The sequence below is a fragment of the Crocodylus porosus genome, unplaced genomic scaffold (assembly GCF_001723895.1).
Source record: "Crocodylus porosus isolate Cpor-Errol unplaced genomic scaffold, CroPor_comp1, whole genome shotgun sequence".
NCBI classification, from domain to species: Eukaryota; Metazoa; Chordata; order Crocodylia; family Crocodylidae; genus Crocodylus; species Crocodylus porosus.
Window position 1 is genome coordinate 157,503,110 of NW_017728906.1, and position 22,511 is coordinate 157,525,620.

A 22,511-nucleotide genomic window follows, 5' to 3' on the forward strand; every position below is an offset into this window, starting at 1 on the left:
GAATATAGGAGAAAGGAAGTAGGCTCCAAAATCAATGACACCTCTGAGAGAACATCCTCCCACTAGCTCCAAAGTGTTTTGTTCCTCATTGCTTGCTCCATATTAGTACTATTATTTTTTAGATTTCTACAGTAATAAAAGGGGTCCTTTACCCTGCTGCATGCTACAAAAGTAAAATTACAGAGCAACTTAACTGTGTATTCAGGCAATGGAACTAAACCTCCCTTAAAACATAAAGCCAAAATATTTCCTCTCCAGAGTAGCCAGAGGAGGTGCGCTGTAAGTATATCTAATCAGAAAACAAGAATTCAGTTTTATGCAGATTATCAAGGTTTTGGCCCATATCAATATTTTGCATGAAAAAACCCAGAAGAACACCAACCCAGGTGGGTGACAGAGATTCAAAAGTCTAGTCTAATTTGAAGTGGAGGCCTGATTTGGGTCTCCCATATAACAGCAAATAGCTGGCATGCCTCAACCACTGGGTTCTTGGCAAATAGACTGCGGGTCTCTTCCTCTTTATCTCATTTTTCATGCTCTTTTCTCTTAATCTCTCCCACATTTACTTTGTAGGGAAGTATTATTTAGCCCAAACCTTCTAAACACAAGTCTCATCAAAATCTATCCATCTCAGAAGAAGGTTTTGACAAATTGGCATTTTCCAACTGATAAACCAAGATCCATGCTCTTTTTTCAATCAATTCAAAGGACCTTTTCACAGCCGTGTAACATTAAAGATTTGGGGGGTTACAAAGTGGCATCTGTATTTAAGTATATAACTGGCAAGACAATGCACCGAGTGGAGGAGAGAGATTTAATAGTATGGAGTGTCGGGCGTGGGCTGGCTAGAGCAATTTACCCCTGGTAGAATGTGCCATGGTTGAAGGAAATGCAAGGCCTGTAACAATAGAACTAATGGAATGAGCCTGTTATGAATGTCATAAATTAGAGTAATAAAGAACAGAAACGTTAATCTCTATTCTATGTAACAATTTAGTCTCCAAAATAAATGTAGAAAAATTCTGCACTGCAATTAGGTACAGTATTGTATTTCATATTATTTTGCATTTCATATTATGCTGCATAATAGTAATAGATCTATAAGCATGTTTAAAACTGTATGGAAACAATAGGCCTCTGAGGAAACATTCCTCCATGATCCCCTACCAATAAAAGTTAAAAATACATTTATTCTGAATTGGCTAAATAGATATCTTTTCAAATAATTCTTGTAAGCGCCTTTCTAATGCATTTTCTAATGTAGTAAATCTCCATCTTAGTGAGAATTTCATATTATAATCCTTTAACTTTCATACCTTTTGTAAGAAAAGTGTTTATTGACACAAGGAGTCAGGATAGCTTGATGTTAATATGCCGAATTGGGACTCAAAACTGAGCTTTGTTCTGAGCGACTTCCCACCTGGTAGTAGGTAAATCTAGGGTTAGTGTTTCTGTGCCTCTCTTTACATATATGTAAAATAATGGAAATAAGCAATTTTGTAGTTCTATTGACTTCAGTAAAGCTATGCTCATTTATACCGGCATATGTATGCAACTACAAACTATCATTACCCTTTATTTTTGCTTGTTTATTAATCTATGAAATAAATTTGGGGACATCTCTCTAGGACTAACATAGATTTAAGATCCTTCCTGCAAAAATAAATAGTTTGGATGGTATTTCACATACCTGAAATCAAACCAGGCCAGCTGTACTGGCGGTAATTGGTAACTGCTATCTTAGTATGAAGTTTTTAAGACCCAGCTAGACAAAGTCTTGGCTGGGATGATATAGTTGGAGACAATCCTCTCTGAGCAGGGGGTCAGACTAGATGACCTCCTGAGGTCCCTTCTGATGCTAATTTTCTGTGATCCTACATGTTTTGAGGTGGTTTATGCAGTGCAGCAATTAGAACTGGAAAAAGAATGTCATATATCAGTTTGGTGTGATACCAGGAGTTCATAAGATGTAGGTATAAGAAGCTTCGTACCACATGAACTCTAGTATTTTATCATGTAATACTGACTTTTCAGCAAGCTTGGTAATACTTTTTTCCATGCCTCTGTCTGCCAGCATGGGCAGATCCAAGGGGGTGGAGTGATAAAGTCGCACCCCTTTTGGACCGCACCATAGAAACAGCAGCTGAGGGCTTTTTTTAAGTCCTTGAAGCAGATAAAATCCCCCATTTCCTTTCCCCGTCAGAGGCATGTCCCCTCTTTCTCACTCAGTCACTGCTGCTGTTCCCATCTGATCCTAGTTACTTGTGCATCCCACTGAAGCAGAGTAGGAGCAGCACTGGAGCTCCCTCCACCCTGAGTCAGCTGGAGACCATGGCAGTGGTGTGCAGGAGAAAAGGGGATGGGAGGGGAGGGGAGGTGCCACTTAGCATGGAGAGGAAAGGAGAGGGTGCCAAGAGTGGGGGGAGAGGAGGGATTCTTACTTGATTTGGGGGCTTAAAAAAGTCCCTGGCTGCTACTCCCATGGCATGGTCTGCCTGTCCAAGCGGTGCGGAGAGAAGCAGGGAACAGAGGTACACCCCTTGCCCCCCTTTTTACAAAATCCTGGATCTGCCTATATCTAACAGCCACAGCACTTGCTGCTAATGAAACAACTGGCACCTAGACATATGTGACAAGGGCTGTCAGTGTCCTACCACTGAAAGGGTTGTTAAAATTAATCCAATTAAGTTATTTTTTCTCCTCGCTTCATCTCAGACTGTCTTTGTATTGGAATACCTCTTTTTAATGATCAGTCTCTCTGTATGTCTCAGTTCCCTTCCACCATTTTTTCTTTGCATGTATGTATGCATATATTAGAACTAATGGGTCAAATTCAGTCTGAAGGTACGCAGAGGGTATGCCTCAAATGCACATTTACTACACAGTACCGAAATTACTGCACAATACAGGTATACGTCTACATGTGCATGCCCATACTGTGCAGTAAATATGGTGACTTATGCCACCTTGAGGAGGCATCAGATTTATGCCTGATTAGTTACCATGTGGTAACACATGTGTAGACACCTTACTGCACAGTAACAGTGTGTGGACTGACTTGGGACTAACTTTAGTCCAAGTCAGACCACACACTGGATTAATGCGCTGTAATACCTGTATGTGTAGATTTTGACTTATTCCTTCTTACTGCTCAGTAATTTACTGCACTTTAAACTTAAGCTGGCATGAATGCATGTGTAGACATGCCCAGATATCATCTTTTTAGCTTCAATAGACCCATGACTAAATTTGGAATAATAGGTATTGTTCTTACCCTTTCCACTATTATGTTGAAGTAAGGCAGGGCAGAGGCAGTATTACTGTGCTCATGTAACATCTGCAACTTCATATCACTTCTCTAGAGCCCTGTGTTTGCTCAGGTGTTTAAGAGAGCATCTGTAATGAAAGTTAGTAACTCTGTCATCTGCAGTCTAGTTCAGATATAGTGCTAGCAATAAGAGAAGGGAAGAAGCAGAGCTGCACAGGCATTTTTATCACTGTGTGGCCCACTGGTGACTGGTGCCTCCTGAGTCGGGGCAGTACTTTCTCCCCTGCAGCAACCAGTCAGCAACTAGGTGTGGGGGAGGGGCACCACTGATCACACCTACCCAGAAAGGCCAGGGTGTGCCTGAAAGTGCCAGCAGCGCTTCTCCTGGTGCGCCCATCCCCGGCTGATGCTCTCAGGGGGGACACCAGCGCTCCCACATGCCCCTCCCCCTTGCCCATCACCTAAGCCAGGAACACTGGCTGTCAGAGGGTAAACCAGCACTTTCAAGGGGTGCATGTGCACCCCTACACATCGCCACTGGTGTGGTCTGGTCCTAAGGATGGTCTGATCACTGAATGTCATACAGAAACCTCATCATTTCCCCTTCCTCTCCTGGCCTTCTGAGATGTAGTACCTTTGCAAAGACCCACCATTGGCAGCATATTACGTAGGACAAGATGCTGAAATGTGCTTTTTTTAATAATATATTTTTTAAAATAGCTGTTACAATTCCCCCTTCCTTTCCTCCACTCCCATCCTTTCTTTTGACAGAATCCATGTGGATAGCTCATTGTCAAAGGCTGGACAATCAAAATCTGAGACAAAAAGAGCCATAAGATGCTGCTAGGTGAGGTGGTTATTGGCAACAAGTAGAGACAGCAGCTGGGACTAGCTGCAGCATCCCCTCTCTTGTTTTCAGTTAAGGGCTGCATCTGCAGACAACCAGTCTGTTCTGTTCCTTAGAGTAATAACCATATCATCCACCTAGCTCTAAGTGAAACATAGTAGGGCATCCACTCACATCTGCTTGGGCATGCCACTGTTTTTCTCTTTACTTGTAAAAGATACAATATATGATGCCCTGAGAGGCTCCTTCCACTCTTACGTCCATCTCTCTAATACTGCATGGCATTGGGTATTAGTAATACAACAGGATTCATCTTTTGTTAATATCATCTGCCTTCTATAAACTAGTGTGCACGTAACAAACCTTGACTGGAAGAATGGCTTCAAGTATGTTTAAGCAAATGCCTTTGAATAAGGTAATTAGTGAAACTAAACAAGACCCTTAAAAAAAATAAATACAAGCTAACCCAAGCCCTTGACATTCTGCTTCTCCTGAATTGCTTCTGCAAGTTACTGCTTTATGTCATTATGCTCCTTGAACACTTCCCAGAAGTGTTGGCTGGCTGGTTCGTCAGTCTTTCTCCTTTAAAAGAACTTCATCACTGTTATAACACACATAGCTGCAAGCTTTGTCCAAAAAAACACAGTGAATCAAAATGGATCTGCTAAGGCAAAATGAAAGACTTGGCTTCTTAAAGCGTTGTCCATGGAGCCACTCCTGGATCTGTTTGGAAACTAAAATCCTGTATATATTTGATGGAAAGGCAGGTTTTTATTTGCTGACTGATGAATTACACGTGCATGCATGAGCACATGCACATGTGTACACACACAGTCACCCACTTAATTTCTGTCTGGACTACTTGAGAATTTACCAAACACCTTTAGTGAATCAAAGAAAAAAAATAAAAAGAAAGAATAAGAGTTGTATTGCATTGATGATTTTTGGTTGCAGCAGTTCAGAATCACTGTGATCTGATTTAAGCACAGAGGCTAGGATGAAGTTAAGGCTGGGCATACAAGCTTAGTAAACCAAACAAACGCTGAGGCTTTTATCACTTATCTAAGACTCCTATGCCTTGGTGTTAAAATAGTTGCAGCATACAGCAGCCTGTATTATTTTCATCATCTTCTCTCCCTTGTGCTCAGGGCTAAAAAGTCAAGAGATTTCTAGATTCTGAGCATTGTGTCTCCTTCCTAACAATTTCAACCTCGTGTTAAAAAGCACTGTGATTAGCTATAAAAGAAAGAAAGAAAGGAAATGACCATTTTGCATGGAGTATGAGAATGAACTCCGATTCCAGTAGGTATCAGACAGAATTTCCCTGGATAAGTGACAGTTCTTCCATTAAAAGAGAACAGCCCAGTCCGTACTGAAGCTGATCACACACTGCCTTTAAGATCATGTGGACCAAGAAGCTTCACAAACAGTTTGGAAAGCAGATAACTACGCAGGGAGTTAGTACAAAAAGGAAAGAACTACACTGAAACAACATTGCACTTCCACAGGGCAAAACACTGTAGTGCCTCGGCATGGCTGGCAGACTTTTCTTTTCCTCTGTGCAGAAGGAATGAATGTAACATATACCAGGTGCAAAAAGTCATTCTTTGAAACTTTGGTGTCAAGCAGGTGGGTGATCAGAGGGACAGAATGGAACCAGGTGCACCAGGTCTTTTAGATCTTTGTCCATTACAGGAATAACTTTCTTTTTCTTCATCATTTGATTAAGTAGATCAATGGGCTGTTCTTCTTTATATAAATGGCTGTATGTATATATGTATATGTGTGTGTGTGCAAATATATATATATAAACTATATGTATATAAACGATATATAAACACACACATATATTTATATACTATATAAATCATCAAAGAATTCTTATCCTTCCTTATCAAAGGCTCAAAGATGGCTTTTTAGATCTCTGAAGTGTGTGTGTGCACGTGCCTATGTGTGTGTGTGACCACGGTGGGAAGTCATACCTGGACAAACATGTGGCTATGCTTTTCAGCTGTGCCAGGAAAAACAGCAGTGGGAAGGGGACTGGTAAGTATATATATGCAATACAGTATAATATAAGGCGTGTGTCTGCATACAAAAAGAAAAGTAACTAATACACCTACTGTAGTAGACTGGTTAATATATAATACAATAATAATACTATATATATGTGTATATATATACACACACACACATATTTTTAAATAGATAACATTAGATTACATATAACATTGTTATATTATGTACTGTATTGACCAACGTATATATAGTGATATCATTATACTACCAATTTACATGATATATAGAAACATTATATGTATACTGTAGACATTCACCAGTCCTTTATATTATGTTGTATTGTATATTATTATATTGTATTGTATTTATATAGTAACTGCTGGTTTTCTATAGCCACCCGTTTGCTTGCCAGCTGTCCCGGGCAGGCCTGCCCACCCTGGGCGCGCACACTCACCCGCACGGTGCTGAACGTTTGGGAGCAAGAGAGCTCTAAAAAGCCACCTCCAAGCCTTTGATAGGGAAGGGGGACGAGATCAGGACAACCTCTCCCCCGCCCCCCCGCGAAGGACTTGCAGGGGAAGGGAAGAGGAGCTGCAGAAGGCTCTGGGTGGGGACTTCAATCCCCTGAAGGTGGCGCTCCTAGGTATTGACCATGCCCCCCTCTTCCCACCTCCCCAGCACCACCAAAAAAAGGAAATAATAAATAAAGCGGGCGAGAGAAGCAGCTCAGCCACACAGCGCGAGCGGCCGGCGAGGGCGAGCGCCAGGCAGCGCGGGAAGCCCCCAGGCGCTGCCGCCCAGCGCGGGCCGTGCCCACGCGCCCGCCCGCCCGCACGAGGAGAGCTCGCGCCGGCGAGGGACGCCCCAACTTCAGCCGCCCGCCTGCGGGGAGGGGTCGCTTGACCGCGGGACCGATGGATTGATCCCCGCGGGCTGCGCCCCAGCCGCACTCGCTGCTTCTCGCCCTGGGCATGGGATTGCCGGGCAGCCGGCGCGGGCGGGCGCAGAAGCGGGCACTCGGCGGCGACGGCGGCGGGCGGCCGGGCGCGCGGCGCTGCCTGTGAGACATGACGAGGAGAAAGTCGAGATGGGCCACCCGGGCGAGCACGGAGCGACCCGCAGTGGATTTAATTTGCGCAGGGAATTGCCCAGGGCTCACCCCCGAGAGAATGTGATCTGCTAACAGCTGGAGGGAAGACAGATCCCCGCCGGCTAGCGACGCGTGCATCTAAACCAAGTAAGTTGTCGCCCAACTTCGGCAGATTTCCCTTCCCCTACCTTTGCTTTCACTCCTAGAAGAAGGCACCGAGGGGGAGGAATCCTCCAACTTCGGCACAGATCAAGGGGTAGCATTTGTCTTGCAGGGCTTCGTTGGTTTTTCGCACCCTGCTGGACCCCGCTTTCAACTGCATGAAGGTGCCTTTTTTTTAATATATAAGAAGCGTGGGCTTTTATGGCAAATCGTTGAAAGTGCCATCCTTCGGCGTTATTGCTGGCAAAAGTCTGACACCTGCAGGATAACTGGGGGGAAACTGGAGGGAAGGGGTGGGCGGGGGGACCGGAGGGAAACGAGAGATTCCCCCCCCCCCCAAACGTCTCAGAAATGGCTGATGGACTTCCCAGGGGTTGGGAGCTGCGATGCTTAATGTAAACCCGTGGAGATTTGCTTTCAGGAAAGGCGAGGGAGTGTGTGGAAGAGGGTGGGAGCCAGCGTGGGTGTTACGCTGGCTATCATGCCTTTAGGGGAGAGGAGGCGGCAAAATGACAGCTACTGAGGGTCCTTCTGCAGCTTAGGGGCTTCTCTGTGGCTGTTTAAGAGTGGAGAATGCCATTGAAATACCCCATTCTGCCCCCTTTTAATTTTTTGGAGGATTGTGCTGCATTAGACAGCTCTCAGCAAGGCATCCATGGGAAGGAAAATGGTTGCCCCCCTTCCCCTCCCAAGAATAATCTTAGAGTGTAGATCAAGCATAGCATTCAGCTGAAATATCTCAAGTCCCCTGTCCTAGAAATTTCAGCCGGCTGTCTTTAAAAGCAGCTGGTGTGACAGGTTCTTTCTGAGACTGACTGAACTTTGGAGAAAGGATAATTCATCAGTCCAGTGACACTCATTGTCCTGCAGGAAAGGCTAAGTGACTTCTGTCCTCATCATCATTTATCAACTAAAAGCTCGGGGACCACATTGTGGAGTTAATTAGAAAGCCATTTGCCATCAAGCACCAACTTTGCAAGCTGGTGATTTTTCTCTCATTACCTTTGCTAACAACTTGCTGTAGGATAATATGAGTTACTTCCTTGAAACACTGCTTCTCTCCTCTGATCTCTCTCTGAGGCTTTCCCTCTCTGGCAGCGAGGTTTTCTCTTCCGGTGTGCTCTGTCGCCTTCGATGTTGTTTCTCACCTTTGCACGGGAAAGTTGATTTGGGAAGAGCTACACGCTGACTGTGCCAAATACCGGGCAGGATCTTGTGGCTTTCATTTCTAAAGTCTTGGGTATTGAAATTTAAATCCCCCCTTACTCATTCCTGCTGTTGCACAAGTCTACAGGAGACAGAAGGAATCTGGGGAAAGGAGAAGTGTGATGTTGATGGCCAATGCACCTCCTGAAATGAGCCCTTGAATGACTCCAGTGGTAAACAAACTGTCCGAAAGATTCATCTGTGCATTGGATTTATAATTTCAACCCCCCAAATATTTTGGCTATATTATAAGAAGTTATAATCCTGTTGAAAAGGAGCACTTGATGTTCTGAGCCTTAAACAAATGCTGCCACGAAAGATACACTAGAAAAGGATAGATTGGTAAAAATCACTGCAGTTGGCAAGAGCTTTGCTGTTCTGTTAGCATTATATTGTTGCAAGGCAGTGTCACTAACATTCTTTTGTTTCACTGGACCCAACTGACTGATTCTCCGTTAGCATGGCAACCAACATTTTATATTTATCAAAATGTGCCTCATAAATGAGATAGCTACAGGTCTTGTTGTATGAAAACATCTTTGTGCTAGAAGTTAATGAAAATGCTCTTCCAATATTATTCAAAATGCTTCCTTCTATGAGGCACTTATCAAAAATGTAAATGAGTGCTAATAAACAGGGAGGTACACTATTTTCACACAAGAGTGTAATACGTTGTTAACATCTGGTTTTATTAAGAGAGAGACATCCACAGACGGTTTGTAGAATATAGCATGTATACATAGAATAATTTTAATAGAAAATGAGTTCTGTAGGTTCTGTACTCTAATAGAAAATAAAATGTCAATAGTAGAGTTGGCTTAATGAGATATTTACACACTCCAGTTATTTTAGCACCTACACATTTATCCCCAAGGATAAATTTATCCAAAGGTTAGATTTGGATAATTTACACAAAGTTACATAGGCAAAACATCCAGATTTCCTATAATTTAACTCTGCCCTCCAGAGCAAACAGCCTCCTGTAAAGGAATATCAGCTAGACGTTACAATGATAAGCACCTTTGATACATCTAAGAAAGATGGGTAGCTCCCAGGGCCTCATCCCGACCCTTATTCAGGCAAAACTCAGCATGGGACTTAGTTTCGGCACTAAGTTATAATAGACAAGCTTCATCTAATACCAGCAAACCCTGTTATGGCTACAGGGTAGGACCCTAGCCTTTTCTCTTACTTTTGTTTTCTTGCTCAGATTCTCAAACACTATGGATTGTCTCAAAAGACAATTACAAGATAAATATGTCAGTTTTAAATTCAGCTCCATTCACGCTCATTATTTTTGTTTTTAGTAGCCACAGTCCTTTAAAAAAAAAACCTCCGGAAAGAAGGCTTTCAGTTCCTTTGTACATTTTCCTTCAAAGAAATTAACACTGACAGGTGAAATCCATGGGGGTCATAGACACGCCCAATCTTGCCCTTCATTTTGAATATGATAAGGTGAAAATATGAGGCTGATCAACCTATATGATCAGCATGTAATATCATTCCCCACAAGAGCCAACCTATGAAGTATGTATTGCAGGGGACCCATAGTGGAAGCAACATGGTACAGTTGGATAAAGTACTAGCCTTTCGCCTCCTGAAACAGTTGTTTAAATCCTTTCTTGAGTGACAAAATGGATTCTGAATGCCTTATGAACCGGGATCCTGGTTTTCTCTGATTTAAAAAAATCCCCAACTTTTGGTTAAAAAAAAGTAACCCCAAATCCACATATTTCCATGATTTAAAATGAAGCACCACTGTTCATACGTCTATATATTAGCAGTGTTTCATTTAAATCATGGAAAAATGTGGATTTGGGGTTACCCTTTTTTTAACCAGAAATTGGGGATTTTTTTTTAAATCAGAGAAAATCAGGATCCCTGATTATGAAGCACCTGAGGAGATCTGTCTCCATCACCTGAATGATCTCCAGTTTGGCAGCCTCTTTTCAGGCCTGAAGGTGTGAAAGTGGTGCAGCAGGTCAGGATTTGAATACACTAACTAAACAGCAAGGGAAATCCTGCACAACATCTGCCTGATATTAAGGCCTGTGCTCTTAGGGACCATATTTCTTTTCAGTATGAGAATTAAACAAACAGACTTGACTTGTACTAGACCTGAAAGGAGAATATGGAAGCAGCTGAAAAAGGCTTCATTATAGCACGTATCAAGACAAAGCGAACAAGAAAAAAGAAAGCCTTTACAGTATTATTCTCCTCAGGAAAGAACATGTAATGACTTTATTTATCAGACTTTATTTATTTATTTGTCAGAGATACGTTATATCTGCTGATCTCATTTAGGAGTCAAATCAGATTTGTGATTATTTACTATATGTCTACTTTATCAGTTGTAAGGTTTTAAATGATTACACAACAACAAGACTTGATTTAGAGATGAAACTTTGGCACTGTAATTATGTTTTGCATCAAAAGATGGTTTATAAATCTATTTTAAAACCTGTAGGTCCACTGAGGCAGATGAAAGACAGACTATCCTTACCTCCGACTGAAAGTGATTACTATTATACAACATCAGCATTAATGGTGTCAGTTCCCTAGTGCTTATTAAGAAATGTTATTTCTAGACAAGTCAAGGAAGGCTAATGAATTCAAACTCTTCTTTGTCGCAAACAAATGGACAAATAGGCCAGCAGATATACTGGCATAAATTCTTTCTAGGTATATTAACTTTCTGTCAAATACAATTTCAAACTGGCAAGATAGCAAAGCATGAAAATAGGAGGTAATTGCTCTGCACAGCAAAAAATAATAAGGCAATTAAACATTTTCAGTGGGCTGCATATAAAAAGAAAAGTAACTAATACACCTACTGTAGTAAATCATATTTATCCCTGCAACTTCGGACCTTTTCAAACTTTATTTTGTTTACATTCCTGAAGTGCTTTTTCCAGTTTTTACCAGAAATAATTTCTTACTTACATAGTGCCAAAGGTGCGCTAAGAACTTCACAGAGTACCTCTATATTTCTTCAAAGCTAAGCCATGTTGAAGGGGAACTTTGAAGAAGGAACTCCTTACATTTTTCTGGTTTTAATCATTTCACTTTTACTTAGATCTTCAAATATTTGAGGGACTTATCCATTCAACTGTTGGCCCAAGAACTTTCTGCAGTTTCTTGTGTGCTGGAGACCAGTTTTCTGTATACAACTTGTTTATGGCAATGGCTTGTCTATGACAGTGGCTCTCAAGCAGGGTTCTGCAGCACCCTGGGATGCAAGATCCTATGAAAGGGGGCAAATGCTAGCTCCATCCCAGCAGCCCTCCCTGCATCTTCACCACCAGATCTGGGAATATGGAAGGAGCAGGAGAAGGAGCTGTGCTAAAATGTCCCCTTGCAGCCCTTGTGACAACTATCTCAGTGCTCAGAATGGCTTGCTCTGCTGCAGGTAGATGGAAGGTGGACACTGGCACATGCTTTTTCATCCCAGCCTCTTCTGCCACTCCTGTCATACTCCTGGAGCTGATGAGAGGCTACAGGGAATGGCCCAGCATTCAGGTCCCTGGAGGAGCAGCCTCAGCAGCAGGGAAAGACTGGGGGGTGGGAATTGTAGGAAGAGAAGGACTTGGAAGGGGTCTGCTCCTGCCACCCTGCCCTAGTACCAGCTTCTGTAGCAGTGGGCACTGTCACCTTTTGCCCCCCTCTACAGGGGCAGATGTCTCCTTCAGGCATGTAACAAATAACCTGTCTCCCCAGTCTGTTCTGCCACTCCAAGCTCTGTGCGCTACCTGCTGCCATGCTCTCATTGTGCACTACCTGCTGCCTGCTGCTGCCCATCCTGCCACCCCATGAAATCCTTTTACGGGTGCTGCTGGGTGCAAGATGGAAAGTGCTGTAAGAAATTATTTGTTCTAATGATCTAATCTTGTCAGGGACAGTCCAGTCTTGATCCTGTAAGGTTTCAGCTTTATTTCAACTTTTAAGCCAAATATCTTCAATGCCAATAACAAATCTTCTGAATTAGCAGAAGGAGCACCTTCAAAACCAACAGCTGTCTCTATCCCTGCAGATTTCTAGTCCACATCAACTAGGTTAAGCTGATTCCCGTTACATAAAAGCAGAATATTGGGCTCTTTGTGGGTGAGTGAGGAGGAGCTGGAGAATTAAAATCTACTATTTGCCAGGCTTGCTATTTATATTTCAGTTCTTCTTATCTCCTGAATAGCCATTATACCCTATAGGAATTGCAGCCATTGTTCATACTTCTATCTTTTACCTCCCATTATAATTTTCTTTCTCACATATTCTGCGCTCGATTTTCATAGAGGGCTATTCAGACCATACTTTAGAGGTATCCCAAGAAGTAGGAGAAAAAGCACCACTATGTTCTGTTCATAAACATACCAGCCCTTTAATAACTCATAACTGGCCAACCCTTACAGTTTATGTACCTTATGCATCCTTAGAAGCTTACAGAAGACTGAATAAATGAGAAAAGTTGGACTGTTTTGTAACACCAAAGATAAAACTTTTAAAAATCAGTGTTCCCTTTAACAGGTGCTGAGCCCCAGGGGTGGCTGTGATGTCCCCAGTTGGCCATGCAGCTCCTGTCCTGTTTGGGCTTCTAAGGCATCCTCCCTCTTCTCCCACCTGCCATGCCTCTATGTTATTATTGAAAAGGGAGGCTGCCCCCAGGTTCCAGAGCGAGCTTTTGTCTTCTGTTAGTCTGTAAGTTTCTCCCAAGCCCCGGTGATCCCCATCCTGGCTCCCAGGTGTTTGGACCTTCCCAATCTGTATATACTCCAATGCACTAATAGCTTCAAGGGATAATTTCGTGGCCTCTGACCACCCCTGCAGCTATGCCCTTGCCTAGCAGGTGTTGCCATCCAATCAGTCTCCCTTGCTTGGGCCTCAGCCTTTTTAGTTTCTGCTCCCTTGCTCTCACTAAGTTGTGTAGCCCAGGTTCTCTGTGCTGGACCTAGCTTCTGGGCTCCAGCTCTTGATTCACCTACTCTGAGTACTCGGCCCCTTGGCCCTGTCTCTGTCCTGCTCTGGGCACCACTGGGATTTCCTCCACCCCTGATAGTCCCAACCCAAACCTCCAGTTAACTAGAACACAAACTTACAAGCAATCACTCTAACTCAAGGCCGTCGTGTGTGTGTGTGTGTGTGTGTGTGTGTGTGTGTGTGTGTGTGTGTGTGTGTGTGTGTGTGTGTGTGTGTGTGTGTGTGTGTGTGACACTGCCAGGCCACCTTTTCTCTCTCTGTCTTGGGATTACCTGCCATGCCTGCAGTTTCCTCCTCTTCACCTGGCTTATGTGGCAAGGGCTCCTCTAGACAGAGTTCAAGGCTATACTGACTTTCTGCTTCAGGACCCTAGGTTCCCTCGGCTCTTCCCCCTTTCAGTCAGATGCTCTTTTAACTGGCATTAAGTGGGTCCCTCTATCTTAATGAGTACCTGACTGCCTAGGCTGCAGTTGCTTCCTCCTGCAGGTACCCCCACTCCCAATTTAGTTGCCTGGAGCTCCTTCTGCTGCATTTTCTCCCTTAAAGTAACAGGAGCCCCAGGCTCTCTGTTACCTCCAGGCTCCCTGTTACACCCCTCCAGATATGAGAAATAGGAATGACAAATTAATAAAGTCTGTATTCTTGAAGCAAATAAAAATAAGACTTGTACTATGTGCACTGATCTCATAGAATAGCCTGGGAAGACAGATGTCTGTGAACCCTCATATACCTAGAAACTGTCAAATCAACAAGTAGTCAATTTTGCAGTCAGTGGCTATTCAGGGAAACGGACCACCACTTCTAAATAATAGTATTTGGAGTCTGTAAATGCAAACATATTAGACATCCCACTCATCATGGTAGTAGCTAGGAACAAATAGGAATGAGGTCTTGTAGATAAGTTAGACCAAAACCATATAGGGTTTTAAAGAACATAACTTAGATTTAGAAGTGACTTTCTAGGCCATCAAGTTCAGTCCCCCCTGTTCATAGGCAACTACATGTCCAAAAGACTCTATAAGAACATTCACTCCAGCCTCTTTCACATATTATAGCCATACAATACCTCCCCCACCACCTGCAATCTCTTCTATATGCCACAGAGAGAGGACAAGAGAGAGACAAGAGTACCACCAATGTTCTGGTCATCACAATAACAGGACTGTTTGGGGGGAAAATATATTCAGATGATCAAAGAACTAGGTCAGCAGTCTGAATTACAACCAGAAGCAAAGAAGCCATGATAAATCCTGTCATGTACTGTCTGTACTCAGTACTTCTAAGGAGACAAGTGGCCACAGTCTGTACTTGCTGTAGATTTCAAGTGATCTCCAACTTTAATTTCATGGGAACAGTTGAGAATTCAATAGCAACATCTAAGAGAAATGGTCATTATCATCTGGCTAAATGTTAATAAAGAACATAGCTCTGGCCACCGTGCCAACTGGGAAAGAATTCAAAAGTTGCATAAAGTTCCAGTTGCATGTTTCATATCCACTTTTGACAAGTTGTCAGCCACTCTGCATACAATCTAGTTTCACCACCTACAGCTTTTGAAGCAGACATCCTTAAGAAGAGCAAATGCTTGATATCACCCTTGATAAGCGCAAGGGTGGTTTTTATAGGTTCAACTGTCCAATGCATCATCCATCCTATACATTAAAATTGGTGGAAAGTGCTGCTAGAGGACCTACAGATTCACATATTGTGCATATTGTGTATGTTCTTGTGCAGTCAATGCAGTGGCATTGATGTGATGCTGCCTTTATATGCAAGGGATTCTAGGTAGCTGGGCAGCTGGGATCAGTTTTACAATTCTCCTGTATGGCACATAGCTAAGGTGTTGTGATGTTGCTGAGGTGGAAACTACATGTTTTGAGCTGGAAACTGATGTTTCTTCTTAAACATCACTTAGTCAAGATGTATTTTCAAAAGGTTATGATGTGAAAGCACTGGATGAGATGTGGACAATATATACAGCCATTTGTTTTTCAGAGTAAGACAGAATGGGGGTGGGGTGTTGCTTTGTTTTACTGTATTGCATCTGCCACTCCTGGTGAAAACAGGAACATTGATTATCCACTTTGGGGGATGACAGTTTAAATGTGTTCCTTCCTTAACATGCAGATTATCTTTAGCACATTAGAAGAATAGTGTCTGATCTAAGTGTACTAAACCAGATAGCACCAACTTTACTGTGGTAATTCCAGTTTCTTCTCAGACAATCAAGTCTCTTCCACATTTAATTTATTATAGATGCTTAGTAATTTGTTCTGGAAACAGAATTGTTATACACTAAGTTGCTGCTTGTAAGCAAATATTTGATTATTCATAGATTAGATACTACTATGTCCTTAAAAGGTAGACAGTTCTTAAATTCGGAATAGAGGAATGGAATCAATAGCAGTTGTGGAATGTTCATTTGTGGGCATATTGTGTACAGAGACAAGAGCATTTTTGCTGACAAATCCTCAAAGGCTTTGGACGGGGATTTCTACACTGTTTCAAAGGAAAATGAAGTCCATACACAATAATAGAGTTCTGTTGTCTTGTAGAGCACTTGCTCAGTCCTGTACCTGCGTATGTGAAAACACCCTTTGTGTACAGATTTGGCCTTGGAAGCAAAAGGTTCTGAATGCAGAAGACTAGAAGAGTGCCAGCAGTGTGTCATCTGCTTTCAGGCTGAGTTAAAACTCATGTTAGGAGAGCATGTGACATTCCCCATGCTGTAGAGGGCCAATCAATAGGTTATGTATCATCCAAAAATGTTGATTTTTTTTCTCACAACCTGAACACCAATCCCCCCAAATAATAACAGCTGAATATGTATGGTTTTAAATTTTTTTTTCTGGTTTCCTCCCCTCCCACCCCGACTGTCTGAAACTTTTCCACATCAACTGTCTTATCCCCTCTTCCCCATTATTAGCTCAGATTTTATATGAATTTATTTCACTGACTGTTAGTCTTTGCAGATGCTCTCAAGAGTGTATTTCTTATAACTTACTTTAGCCCACTGAATATTAGATTACTATGAACATGAATTCTTAGGTAATGGTATCCTTGTTTTAATCTCCATCCACGTGGAGTTGTTTTTGTTCTTAGAAGAACATTTCACAATAAATCCTCTTGACAAACTTGAATGCTTACTGCTTTTTATGCCCTGTCTGTATTCTGCTGGAGAAGAACTAAAATATTCTAGCTGAGGTTTGTTTTTACTAAAACAATGTTATTTGAAATAATAAGAAATATTTTTTGTTTTGTTTTGTATGATAATTCTGGTTGACCAGAGCTGCAGGCAACCAGCAGTATCAGACTCCATAAATTCTTTAGGTTTCCTCTGTGTGTGTGTGTGTGTGTGTGTGTGTGTGTGTGTGTGTGTGTGTGTGTGTTAAATGAACATGTTTAATAGTAAAATTGTACCCTTAAACCTTATGTATGCTATCATATTTTAAATATAAGCTCATATGTTTTCTCCAAGAAGGCTTCAAACACTAATTAGATATTTTATGAAGGGATACTTTGACTTCATGTAAAATCAGAACCAATATCTATAGAAGAGTGCTGCTAGTCTAATTGTCTCTCCTAGCTAGTCGTGTATACCAAAAAAGGCCATCCAAAGACATTGCCTTTTACATTTCCCAATTTTAAAGATCTTTTAGTAAAAAAACCTTGGAGTGCAAGGATAATCAATTAAAGTGCACGACACTTACGTATATTTTATGACTATGTTTTTAGCATGAGGGAAACTGTGTCTCAGAAGAACTCAAGATCATTCTTTGCAGAAGAGGGGTTAGAATCCAGGATTCCAGATTTTAATACTAATCAAAATTTCCTTTGCTAAAGGAAATGAAATTTAGTTCAGTGTACTAGTAATGTTAAATTTTCGCCTCTCCACTTACATAGAAATCGATATTCATGGCTGTTTAACTTAGTAGTCTTCACTTTGAACGCATTTGTTTATGTCCTGAAGCCAGCAATACTGTACAATATCAAAGCACTGCAGTATTTGGTATGTTTATTGCTGCAATATCTTTGTGTGTAACTAAACCTCTAATGTGCAATGCCTCTCTAAATTCTTTTGAAGATCCACTTCTCCAATGATGCTTCCAACAAGTTTGCTGATTAAGGACTCATAGCTCTCCTATACCTGAATTCCACTCAGGGTATAAGAGAGGAAAATAGCTGTCAGGGTACCAGTTACATCTCTTAGACCATGTGCCAGGCCAGATTCAGTGTGAATTAAAGAAACTGAGAAATCATCTTAAGTTATTTCACTGACAGATGTTCCACAAAGGTTCAGTGGCTTGTGCAGTGCAAGCATAAGAGAATAGTAGGCAACCATTGATCTTCTGGATCATGGTGTACTCATCAGAGGATCTGTCTAGTTAGGTGCCTGATGAACCTGTTTGTATGGAGTCCTGTGACCATCACACCAAGACCTTCAGCTCATACACCTAGGCAGGAGTGGAGGTTGCCCAAAACCTACCATCCCCTCATTAGACCACTGAGACTGAATCCAAAAGCCAGACTGAGTCCAGATGCTGGAGGCCTCAATAGTTCTAGGTTCTACCAGAGAGCAACAGATAAGAACTGCTGCTACCTAACTCCTCAGTAAAGGCACATTTCTGTCAAGGGAACGTCCCTTATACTTTCTCCAACCAAGGAGTACCCACAAAGCAGTAGGGGCTAGGGTTTTGAGGCACCCTATACCATGGGTGACCGGTGCTGCTTTAGTCGGGGGGACATGTGCCCCCCCCACGACCAATTCCACTGACTGGAAGGGGGGGGAGGCCCACGGGTGATCCTGTTGTCTGGAGGGGGAGTCCCCCGCAGGCAATCCTGGAATGGCTGATTGCTGAGCTTGCTGCAGTCTCTTCCATGAGTGGCTGCTGCCACTTCTGGAAGCAAGCGCCGGCTGATTGCCGCAGCTGCTCCACTCCCAAAAGCGGCTGCAGCGAGCACAGTGATCGGCCAGCACTTGCAGGAGAGGCACCAATGTTCCCACCTGCCCCCCTGCCCATCACCTAAGTGGCGAGTGTGCACCCCCTATGTGTTGCCACTGCCCTATACCCACCTTACTCTGGAGGTTGCAACATTGTGGTATTTTATAGCAGCTACCCTGCCACTAGTAGCCCCACCACGTTGCCACCAGGCCCTCCAGTCAGATGCAGTTTACAGTCATACCCAAGACCTATAAGAGAAAAGGCCTCTGCGAAACTTATGACATGCTTCTTTCTCTCCTGACACATTCCTTGCAAATGAGTGGAGCTTCTGGGCATAAGATTCAGGGGCTGATTCTGATGGGCTCAGACCAATAAAGAGTTCTACATGCAGAATGGCTAGAATCTAACTCCTTTTTTTCTTAGCAGTGCAAAGAGTCCTGAGCATAGTCTGATTCTCTGCCTTCTATTTGTTCCATTTATTTATTTTATTACTGAGAACCACAAAAATAGTTCATGAGTTCCTGGGTTCTAATGCCATTTTCTGTTACCTGTTTGGGGACACACCAAAGATTCTGGAATAGACCTCATCTGTCTTGCCTTCATATGGACCCTTAATTTCAATAGAGAACTTTCAGTCTGTCTCTAGGCATTTGTAAGTAGTCACTAAAATTAAATTTATGTCTTCTTGGCAGCTTGAATGGTGTAAATGGGCCATACTGGTATCTAGAATTGGGACTAGAAACTCAAACACTTCCATGCTTTTCATGTATGTAATACACAAAGCTTTAATAATTCTCAAATGATATACTGTATTTTGGTACATATAACACCACAGAATGCAGTTGGAATATATTATCCTCTATGTGGGTGGGCAATATTGGTACAGTAAGGAGTCGGTAAACAAGATGTCCAAGATGCTCGTTAGATGGTAAATCTGGAAAATCACCCATCATACTACAAGGCATTACCAATTTACCATTACCATTACTGGACCTATAAGAACATCTCAATTGTCCAGAAAAATTACAGCTGAGTCCTACCTTTCCCAATAGTTTATTCTGCTTCTTCCACACTAGTCTTCCAATCTAGGTAGAAAGGGTTGTACACCTAGTCAAAACTAAAAACTCAAAACCTAGTTTCTAATATGGCAAGTAAATGAAGGTATGTGAAAAACAAAGCAAAACAAAATAAAAAACCACAACTTGAGAAAATAGCAAATTTCTTTATTCTAATATATAAGTCATCTGCTGAAAAGCCTAAGACATCTTTTAGTAGTACTACTGAATTACGTTAGGGCTGCTCATGTGCATATTACAGAGAATTCTTGATGGTAGCTAGAAAATTGACACATGCTTGTAGGTCTGCCATGAGTGCTTATTATTATAGCAGTTTGGTACATGATAAAGAGATAGAACATAACACTTGCAAGTCTATAGTTATATTATTTCATTAGTGTTCCCTTGATTTATTTTGTTAGGTATTTTTAAAAAAATGTTTTTGCCTTATTAAATCCTTCAAATTTAAGGAAAGATGCTAATTAAAATCTCCATTGTGTAACATACATGCTTCCTTTTAAGGGCGCTGTATGAAAAACAATTGATTTCCCACTTCATAAGTGGGTAATGCTACCCCTATTTTTGCAATAAAAGACTTGATTCAGGAAATCACATCAGCATATGATTAGCTTTAAGCACAAACTGAAGTCCCATCGAAGGCTATGGGATTTTCTCAAATGCTCAAAATTAAATAATTGCTTAAGGACTTTAAGGGATACTGTCATGAATTTGGACTGAAGATATGTATTTTGATATATTGATGGAAATTTTCTTTGCTACAGTAAATAATAATTATAACATTAAAGAATGTTTTATAGAGAGTAGAACATTATTTCAGGGTCTACCAGTTTCTTGTTTCTATTCCATAATTCAACAGTTGTTTATATGTATGTACACACACACTCTCTCTTGCTTTCTCTCACTTCTTTTCTTGTGTTCACTTTGTGTATGTCCATGTATCTCTCTCTCATAATTGTCCACTCCAAAGAAACCACTGCAGTTACATTGATATTAAGTCAGCAAAATGGAGCAGTCAGGGCCAAAGTCTTGTAATTTATTCATACTTTAAAAATGTATTTAGTCTATAAACTTTATTCTCTTTGTCAGATCTGTTCATAATAATCTGTTCCCCTAAGAATTCAACCTGGACCAGCACTGCAAAAGCTTGGGCAGCTTTGCATAAAACAATTTTCTGTGGCAATGCATAGATCTCTCTTTTTAAGAAATTGGACCTTGCCCTAATTAAAGACAAAAGTACGCTTGCCATTAACTTTTATCTTCAAATTAGTTTTATAGGTAGACTCTTTTTTTTTTAAAGCAAGAGCAGCACTTACTTCACTGCTTCTGAAGTTTGACAACACTGCTATGAGATCAACATTTAAGAGTGCAGCTTGGGTAGTCTATATAAAGATCTGGGTGCCAAGTTAGTTTCTATGCTTATTAAAATTATTGGTTGATTTTTATAATTTTTAATTTTCAGGGTCCCCGTTTTCTAAGCTCAGTGTGCATTCAGCTGTTAATCAAGCAAGGTGCTAAACTCTTGGGTCCCAATTCAACAAAGCACATTCTTAGTGCAGAAGTAGCCCTATTGAAGTGAAGGGTGTTAAGTACAGGCTTAAGGGTTTTCTTAAATCAGAATCTTTTTTTTCTGAATTGGAAACTTGTCTAGACACAGCTTTTGTAGTGGTAACTATTTCAGGCAATATTTTAAACAAAATCATTTTGGCAGTGCAATCTCTAATGTGTATACTATTAGATGGCATAAATGTGCCATATCCCAGTATAACTTATTTCTCTTTCTATATAGGAATAAGCAATCTGAACACTTTTATACTGATATAATAACTGTATCAACATTGAAAGGGCTGGTCTATTTTAACTTATACTGGTATGGTTAAATGGTATAATCTTTGCTTAAATATACCACAGGGTAAGAGTGAGCACACAGGCAGTTATTGTGGGGATTTTCTGCATGTCAGCTATTCCAACTTAGGTGAGCTGTCTGTATCTTGAGATCCATCATCAATAATGTTTTGTGGCAGCAAGCTAGAGTGGTTTAACTTGTATCTTAGGCAGACTGGAACTAGGACCTAGCTACAATTGCTGCTTCTCCCTGGTGCTGCTTCTCCCCACTGCTCAAGTGCAGCATGGCATGGGAAAGCTGCTGTCTCCCTGTTCAGCTTCAGTGGAGAGTGGCATGAACACAGTCCCAGGCATCAAATGCCATTGAAGCCCCAGTTCCATGAGCCAGATCCAGTGGCCCAGCAGACTAACCCCTGCTACAGACTACTTATAAATATGGAAATAAAATAGTCATTGTTTTAACACTTGAAAAGAATTCATGCACATTTCTCTTGCTATAAATGAAGTCAGAATCAAAAGTAAAGTTGGCTAAAATTCCTTCATTGCTACAAACATTTTGGTATACCTCTCCAAGTTTCTCCTGTTTACAGTATTTTCAAAATGCTCAAGAGCCTTTTGGAGACAGCACTGCTTACAGAGTGGATCCCTATTCATCCGTGCAAAGGAAGTGGATCACAAATAAATTTGGTCCCAGAAATCTCTATGTGCTAGCAAAACTCCTTAAGGGTTAACAGAGGGTTAAGAATTTCCAAGTGTTATATACTATATATAATATCCTTTATTAAAATGATTTATTGAATGTATATGTTTGTACAAACTGAGAAAAATGTATGTCTACACATACCTATATATTTTCATAGATTTTATAGACATTAGGGCTGGAAGAGACCTCAGAAGATCATCGAGTCCAGCCCCCTGCCCCAGAGGCAGGAAGTCAGCTAGGATCAAAGGATCCCAGCAAGTTAAGCGTCCAAATGTTTCTTAAAAGAGTCCAGAGTAGGTGGTTGCACCACCTGTGGATGGAGTCAATTCCAGGCCTTGGGGGCTCGGACAGTAAAGAAGTTTTTTCTTATGTCCAGCTTAGAATGGT

At 41.6% G+C, this 22,511-nt stretch overlaps 1 protein-coding gene across 1 annotated transcript in view; it reads left to right on the forward strand.

Annotated features, from left to right (window-relative positions):
* The first annotated feature begins 7,034 nt into the window (after positions 1-7,034).
* The window catches only part of TRPC4 (transient receptor potential cation channel subfamily C member 4), a 227,405-nt gene continuing 211,928 nt past the window's right edge, over positions 7,035-22,511 (forward strand). The window contains exon 1 of the mRNA XM_019530026.1: positions 7,035-7,371. The gene's annotated coding sequence lies outside the window, so the exon portion shown is untranslated. The remainder of the gene's footprint in view (positions 7,372-22,511) is intronic.